The sequence below is a fragment of the Octopus bimaculoides genome, chromosome 3 (assembly GCF_046866305.1).
Source record: "Octopus bimaculoides isolate indiv1 chromosome 3, ASM4686630v1, whole genome shotgun sequence".
Lineage (NCBI taxonomy): Eukaryota > Metazoa > Mollusca > Cephalopoda > Octopoda > Octopodidae > Octopus > Octopus bimaculoides.
In genome coordinates, this window is record NC_142930.1 from 138,620,561 (window position 1) to 138,629,954 (window position 9,394).

Consider the following 9,394-nt stretch of genomic DNA (forward strand, 5'->3'; position numbering starts at 1 on the left):
GTGCACAACTGGTACTTATTTCATTGACCCCAAAAAGATGAAAGGCAAAGTCAATGTCAACAGAATTTTAACTCAGAATGTGAAGATGGACAAAATACTGGTAGCACTTCGTCAGGCATTCTAACAATTCTTATTTCTTTACTGCCCACAAGGGGCTACACACAGAGAAGACAAACAAGGACAGACAAACGGACTAAGTCAATTATGTCGACCCCAATGCGTAACCGGTACTTATTTAATCGACCCCGAAAGGATGAAAGGCAAAGTTGACCTCGGCGGAATTTGAACTCAGAACGTAGCGGCAGACAAAATACTGCTAAGCATTTCGCCCAGCGTGCTAACGTTTCTGCCAGCTCACCACATTCTAACAATTCTGCCAGCTCATATCTTAATAACATCTAATAATAATTAACTAATACTGCTTGATTAGACAATCATGTTAATTTAAGTATAAACACTTTAATACATGAGGTCTTGCATTGTCAAATCAGAAATTATCCCATGTACAATGTTATTAAAAAGATTAAGAATCATTAAACTTAATATACCAAAAGTTAACCCTTTAGCATTCAGATTATTCTGTCGAATATAATGCTTATTTATTCACATTGTTTTTAATTAATCATGCATTATATATAGGCACAGAAGTGGCTGTGTGGTAAGTAGCTTGCTTATCAACCACATGGTTCTGGGTTCAGTCCAGCTGTGTGGTATCTTGGGCAAGTGTCTTCTATTATAGCCTCGGGCTGATCAAAGCTTTGTGAGTGGATTTAGTAGACAGAAACTGAAAGAAGCCCGTCGTATGTATATATATATATGTGTGTGTGTGTGTGTGTGGGTGTGTGTGTGTGTGTGTGTGTGTGTGTGTGTGTGTGTGTGTGTGTGTGTATGCGTGCGTGCGTGTGTGTGTGTGTTTATATGTGTGTGGTATATATTTGTGTGTCTGTGTTTGTCCCCCTAACACCACTTGACAACAGATGATGGGGGTGTTTATGTTCCTGTGAATTCGCTGTTCAGCAAAAGAGACCGATAGAATAAGTACTAGGCTTACAAAGAATAAGTTTCGGGATTGATTTGCTCGACTAAAGACGGTGCTCCAGCATGGCCACAGTCAAATGACTGAAACAATTAAAAGAATAAAAGAATAAAAGAATATCATAACTTCGAGATTTTGAGGATGAGATTGTTTAATTTTAGAATGACAGTGTAGGTTATGTGTAAGAGGACAGATTTTGCTGGCTTGAATTTAAAATTAGCAGAATATTTGGGTCAGATATGGTTAGTTTAAATGCCAAAAGGTGAAAGAATATATTATACTCAGTGAACTAAACAGCTTGGAATTACAGATAGATACAGATATATTTATAACTCTACTGTTTATTTAGCATCACTGATTTGGAATTAGTTCCATAGTGGGGGTTTTTTTTTGTTTTTCTTTTTGCCCTATTTTAAAATAAAAATAATATAAACATAGAAACATAGAAGTAATCATGTAATTCTTTTAAAAGCAAATTTGCATTTATTGATTTTATATATACACACATACCTACATACATACACATGTGCATGTACGTATGTGTGTGTGTGTGTATACATATATATATGTATGCTTGTGTATGTATATGTATATATATATACATATATGTATATATATATCTATATATCATCATCATCATCATCATCGTTTAACGTCCGCTTTCCATGCTAGCATGGGTTGGACGATTTGACTGAGGACTGGTGAAACCGGATGGCAACACCAGGCTCCAGTCTGATTTGGCAGAGTTTCTACAGCTGGATGCCCTTCCTAACGCCAACCACTCAGAGAGTGTAGTGGGTGCTTTTACGTGTCACCCGCACGAAAACGGCCACGCTCGAAATGGTGTCTTTTATGTGCCACCCGCACAAGCCAGTCCAGGGGCACTGGCAACGATCTCGCTCGAAAATCCTACAGGAGCCAGTCAGGCGGTACTGGCAACGGCCACGCTCAAAATGGTGCATCTCATGTGCCACCCGCACAAGAACCAGTCCAGGGGCACTGGCAACGATCTTACTTGGCTTGCCGGGTCTTCTCACGCACAGCCCATTTCCAAAGGTCTCGGTCCGTAGTCATCGCCTCGGTGAGGCCCAATGTACGAAGGTCTTGCCTCACCACCTCAGCCCAGGTCTTCCTGGGCCTACCTCTTCCACGGGTTCCCTCAACTGTTAGGGTGTGGCACTTTTTCACGCAGCTATCCTCCTCCATTCTCACCACATGTCCATACCAGCGCAATCGTCTCTCTTGCACGCCACAACTGATGCTTCTAATGTTCAGCTTTTCTCTCAAGATACTTACACTCTGACGGGTATTCACATTGACATTACACATCCAACGGAGCATACTGGCTTCATTCCTTGCGAGCTTACGTATGTCCTCAGCAGTTACAGCCCATGTTTCACTGCCATGTAGCATGGTTGTTCGTACGCATGCGTCATACAGTCTGCCTTTTACTCTGAGTGAGAGTCCCTTTGTCGCCAGCAGGGGTAAGAGCTCTCTAAACTTTGCCCAGGCTATTCTTATTCTAGCAGCTACACTTTCAGCGCACCCACCCCCACTACTAACTTGGTCGCCCAGATAGCGGAAGCTATCGACTACCTCTAGTTTTTCACCCTGGAATGAGATAGAAGTTGTTTCCTGTTTGTTTGCAGTCTTTATTGCACCTGAACATCTGCCACAAACAAAAACTAACTTGCTAGTTAACCTGCCTTTGATGTTGCTGCACCTCTTATGTGTCCATAGCTTGCACCGGGTACATCTTATAGAGTTACTACCTACTCCTTTTCTACATACTGAGCAGGGCCATCTACCTGAAGGGGTTTGTGTTTTATCTACCTTCCTACTTATTAGGATTTTGGTTTTAGCTAGGTTGACTCTAAGGCCCTTCAGTTCTAGACCTTGCTTCCACACCTGAAACTTCTCCTCTAGTTCTGATAGTGACTCCGCAATTAGGGCAAGGTCATCAGCATAGAGGAGCTCCCAGGGGCAACCTGTCTTGAACTCCTCTGTGATTGCCTGGAGGACTATGGTAAATAATAGGGGGCTGAGGACGGAACCTTGGTGGACCCCTACCTCTACCCGGAATTCATTGCTGTACTCATTTCCAACCCTCACCTTACTGGCCGCATCTCTGTACATGGCTCGCACAGCTCTCACTAGCCATTCTTCTATCCCAAGTTTCCTCATTGACCACCAGATAAGGGATCGGGGGACCCTGTCAAAGGCTTTCTCCATGTCAACGAAAGCCAGGTACAGAGGTTTATCCTTGGCTAGGTATTTCTCTTGCAACTGTCTCACTAGAAATAAGGCATCAGTAGTGCTTTTACCTGGCACGAACCCAAACTGCATCTCATCTAAATTGATTCGCTCCCTAATTAGTTGGGCTATGACCCTCTCTGTAACTTTCATAACCTGATCTAACAGCTTGATGCCTCTGTAATTATTTGTATCTAAAGCGTCCCCTTTACCTTTGTAGCAGTTGACTATGATGCTGCTACACCAGTCATAGGGTATGACTCCTTCGTGTATCACCTGGTTCGTAATACGGGTGACTAGGCTATAGCCAACACTGCCAGATATTTTGAGCATCTCTGCAGTGATTCCTGATGGGCCGGGGGCTTTCCCGGTCTTCATACTCTTAATTGCTTTATCTACCCTGGTACTATCAACTCGGATAGCTGGTCCCTCTATTGGGTCGACATAAGGCAGGCTCTCTTTCTCCCATTCATTCTCTTTATTAAGCAATCTATCGTAGTGGCATCTCCAGACCTCTTTCTTTGCATCCTCATTTAATGCAAGCGTACCATCATCCATGCGAACACATTTCTCTCCTACAACATCACTATTCTCTCTCCTACACTGTCTTGCAACCCGAAATACCTCGAGTCTTTGGTCCTCACGGCGCAGAACATTGGCAAATCTTTCCTTATCTGCTTCCCCTCTGGCTAAATAAACCTGTCGCCTAGCCTCCCTTCTGGCACATTGGTACAATTCCCTGCTACCACCGTTCTTCCAGTCCTTCCAAGCTTGTTTCTTTTGTCTAATAGCCCTGTCTACCTCCTTATTCCACCACCACGTTACTCTGGGTTGGGAGGGGACCTTACACCACCCACAAATCTGGTCGGTGGCTTTCAACAGGTTGTCCCGCAGAAATCTCCAATTGTCTTCCACGTTGTATGATGCTATATCCCCTTCTATTTCGTTAAATGCTTCAAGTAACTTGTCTCTAAGTCTCTGTCCGTTTGCAGGGTCTTTAAGCTTCCACACCCTTCTTCTCCAAGCCTGTCTAATTCTAGGCACCCATTTTGCCTTGATCCCAAAGTCGCTAACTACTAATCTATGTTGTGGGGTACATTCTTCGCCAGGGTAGGTTTTGGCATTTATAAGCCGCCCTCTTTCCCTATTTCTGGCGAGGATGTAGTCGATTTGGCTAGAGTGTCTGCCGGAGCGGTAGGTGACTAGGTGACTGGCAGGTTTCCTGAAGTTGGTATTGCAGACCATAAGATTGGTTGCATCACAGAACTCCAGCAGTCTGGTTCCCTCCTCGTTGCGGGAACCGAAGCCATAGCCTCCATGTATGCCATGGAAGCCCCCAGCACGACGTCCGACATGACCGTTGAAGTCTCCAGCCACAAAGAGAAGGTCCCTGTCACTCGTCGACGAGGTAGTTTGCAAGAGGGTGTCATAGAATTGGTCTTTCAGACCATCTGGTAGCCCAGGTTGAGGTGCATAGGCTGAGATGACAGTAGCTAATCTATGATGAAGCACTAGTCTGATCTTAAGTACTCTGTCACTTACTCTAACGACCTCGATTACCTTATCCACCCATTTCTCCGCTAGAAGTATTCCTACGCCCCCGACCCCGTCAGTGTTCCCTGCCCAGAAAATCTTGTACCTGTGTTCTTTGCCTGTGAGGAACCTTGCAGAACCTCCTCTCCATCTTACTTCCTGGATGCAGCACATATCTACGCATCTCCGTTCAAGCATCTCAACAATTTCACCAGATCTACCTTTCAGCGTGCCGACGTTGAGAGTGCCAATCCTAACAGTATGGGTGTTGGGGGTGTGGGCCTGTAGCCTGGGAAGAGGAAAAGCAGTGTCGTGAAATGTACATATGTTTGTATGTATAAATATATATATGTATATAAATGTATGTATGTATGTATGTGTATATATATGTGTCTATGTGGTATAAGTGTGTATATGTATGTATGTCTGTGTATGTACGTATGTATGTACATAGAATATCGATTTCTATCATAAGACAAGGCTGCAAATTTGAAGGGTAGGATTTTTTGTTTCTGTCAACTTATGTCAAACACAATGATAGATGTGCCACGTATCCCATCAATTATAAAACTTGTGTGGCATTGTTCCATTATTATGTTTTCCAAAGCTAATAATACCTGTGCGTTTTGCTCTTTACAATAATATTCTAACCACTGGGTTTCACACCCTCATTTGACCTTAAAGTGCAGACGGTAACTAAAGATTGATTTAGAATTCTTGGTTTAGCTTTTCGCTTAAACAATCCTGGAAGACACCGTTATTATTATTATTATTTTCAGTTGATTGAATTGACCCCAGTAGCTGATTGGTAATTCATTACATCAACTTCACAAAGATGAAAGGTAAAGTTGGCCTTGGAGATTTGAACTCTGGGCATAAATGGACGTAACTAAATATTAAGTTTATTTTGCCTTTCACTTTATAGAGATTGCTTTCACTGGTGTAATGAATCTGTTACATAGAGTTATGTATCATATTCAGAGGTACAAGTTATACTATACAAGGTTCACAAACTTACAGGGGGAACTACTACATGGTCACTTCACTCACTAGAATTAGCAGTTTAATCTCTCTCACATTACATCCTGTTCTCTCAAAAATGGGTTGGACATATAAAATTATGTAGCCTTTATATGCAATGCCCAAGGGAAGGCTGAACAGTTATAGTTGAAACAGGAGTGCTAATAATGGTTTCAAATTTTGGCAGAAGGCTAGCAACTTTGAGGGAGAGCGTATATAAATTACATCGACCCCAGTGCTCAACTGGTACTTATTTTATCGACCCCCGCCAGAAAAAGGATGAAAGGCAAAGTCGACACCAGCTGCATTTGAACTCAGAATATCAAGAGGGACGAAATGCCACTAAGCATTTTGCATGGTGTGCTAAGGTTTCTTATTTCTTTATTGCCCACAAGGGGCTAAACATAGAGGGGTCAAACAAGGACAGACAAAGGTATTAAGTCGATTACATCGACCCCAGTGCGTAACTGGTACTTAATTTATCGACCCTGAAAGGATGAAAGGCAAAGTTGACCTCGGCAGAATTTGAACCCAAAACATAACGGCAGACAAAATACTGCTAAGCATTTTGCCCAGCATGCTAAAGTTTCTGCCAGCTCACCCACTTCAGGGGTGCTAATAATAAAATCTGAACTTTGGACCCCCTTTTAATTTGATAAGAGCAGGTAGAGTCTTCTTCTGTAGCCCCAGACTGACCAAGACCTTGTAAGTGGATTTGGTAGACAGAAACTGAAAGAAGCCCATTGTGTGTGTGTGTGTGTGTGTGTGTGTGTGTACCCTTCCCTTGACATCATGTGACGAGCATCACTGTTATATAAGGGATATTGTTCATTTCAAGTCTCCATGGAAAAAAACGTATCTAGCTATGAGTAAATATTATCTTGCTATAGAAAACCTGCCTCAACAAATTCCATCTGACCCATGCAAGCATGGAAAAGTGGACGTTAAATAATGATAATGATGATGATTAAATGATCAGAATGGTGATGATCTGTGGAGTAATATGTCCAACATTGCATCACTTCGTACAACTGTCTTTGAGAGGCACCAGATAAGATATATTATAACAAGTAGAGCTGTATGTTATGTTTAAGCTGTACATATAACACAATGGTCAGTGAGAGCAGACAGTGTTCATAAGCATTTCCAAAATTTTACTTTTATAAAACCTAAGAAAGTTGGAGCTGTAAAATAATGGATTAATTTTTCAGTAGACAAAAAGCAGCATTTAACAAACAAAGCATTACCACTTCTATTAACATAATATGATATCATATATCATAAGTTGTGCTAATGTTCCAAGTAAGCCACCCAACGTAGCTACTAATCAAACCACAAGAACTTTCTTTCATTGTACTTCCTGTTAAGGTTACTAGTGAAATGACTCATCTTTCTGTGAATATTCATCCTTTTCAATGCTGTAGTCTTCTCCTCAAGTAGATTCATCTATCTGTCTTATGGATCGCCTTCCTCTTTATTCTTTTAGTCCAGATAAACGTGATCTTGATGCTTTTAAATCCCATGATGATTGCTCTATGGTTCTTTACTTCTTTCATTTTCTTTTGTAACTCCCGAAATATCTCTATGGTTGCTCGATGGCTGTTTTATCGTTAGTTGTTTTCCTCTTTGCTAGAAGTTACTTTAAAAAAACAAAAAGGCCAAACATGATTTGACAAGATCTCATACAAAACAGTTGGACATTCAGTAATAGGTTCATATTGTGGAGGCGCAATGGCCCAGTGGTTAGGGCAGCGGATTCGCGGTCATAGGATAGCGGTTTTGATTCCCAGACCGGGTGTTGTGAGTGTTTATTGAGCGAAAACACCTAAAGCTCCACGAGGCTCTGGCAGGGGATGGTGGCGAACCCTGTTGTACTCTTTCACCACAACTTTCTCTCACTCTTACTTCCTGTTTCTGTTGTGCCTGTAATTCAAAGGGTCAGCCTTGTCACACTGTCATGCTGAATATCCTAGAGAACTACGTTAAGGGTACACATGTCTGTGGAGTGCTCAGCCACTTGCACGTTAATTTCATGAGCAGGCTGTTCTGTTGATCGGATCAACTGGAACCCTCGACGTCGTAAGCGACAGAATGCCAACAATAGGTTCATATTATGTCAATTGACAGTTTGAAAAACTGAATTCTACTAAAACAAACTTCAACTTTTGGGCTACAGTTTCTAGCAAGCTGGACAACTATACAGAGCCAATGAGAAAGCCTCTTCATGGTTACTTGATTTAAAGGAAATAACTTCAAAACTCCCTCAAATGGCATTGGCAACTTTTTTGTGAAGCAAGCCAAATGAGACGTGGCTCATCAGGCAAATCACATTGCTAAACAAATTCACGACAATTTTTTTTTTTGTTAGGTGTAGGCATGGCTGTGTTCTGAGAAGCTTGCTTCCCAACCATATGGTTCCAGATTCAGTCTCTCTGCATGGCACCTTGGGCAAGTCTCTTCTACTGTAGCCTTTGACTAACCAAAGCCTTGTAAGTGGACTTTGTAAACAGAAACTGACAGAAGATCATCATTTATATATACATGTATATATATCTGTGTGTGACCCCCACCACCATTGCTTGACAACTGGTATTGGTGTGCTTGCATTCTTGTACTGTAGTGGTTCGGCAAAATGAACCGATAGAATAAGTACAAGGTTTACAAAGAATAAGTCCTGGAGTTGATTTCTTTGACTAAAAACCCTTTAAAATGGTGCTCCAGCATGGCCACAGTCAGATGACTGAAACAAGTAAAAGGATAAAAGAACACCATTCAGAAAGCCTTTTGGGCCACAATTTGCCCATAACTACGGCCTGTGGGACTTGGTAATATAATTCTTGATTCATTATGTCAGAAATAAAAGAAAATGAGGCTGGGCACTACTGGAACTCTTTTTTATTACAGATTTACTCAAACAGGCCTGTCTGGGCCAGATGAGCCAAACAACAACAATTGAATTTTATTTCAGTTCCCTGAGGTATAAAGTACCAGTAATATAATATTAATATTTGATAAAAAACAAGGCCATATCTGGACTGTTAAGTATCTGAATTCCTAATTAACATTTACTTGGCTATGATGACATAACACCAGTCAACTTACCAATGCTATCCAACAACCACAGTGTCTAGCATTTAATTGGCTGCTACTGTTGCCAATAACAACAGATGTCACCCTTTCTACTGGCAAAACATTAAGGTCTGAAATCTATCAGTATTTTTACTGATGCACCATCTGTTCCTTACAAAAACACTAGTGGAAGAAATCAATAGGCAATGAAAGAGGTTTGGCTGTGCTTATGTGTTGATTAATGGCAAAATTAAACAGAAATTTGAGCAGCAAACTTAAACAAGAAATGGTAATATAAAAAGAAGAAAATAATGGAATGATTTATAGGGATTTATTTCTCTATTTCATTGTTTATTGATTTTATTTTCCACTTGTTTCAGCATGCTATTTAATTACAAGCTCCTATGTTCTGAGTTCAGATCTTGTCTGGGACAACTTTACCATTCATATTATCAGCTGTACAACATGAGCAGAATTTCTGGC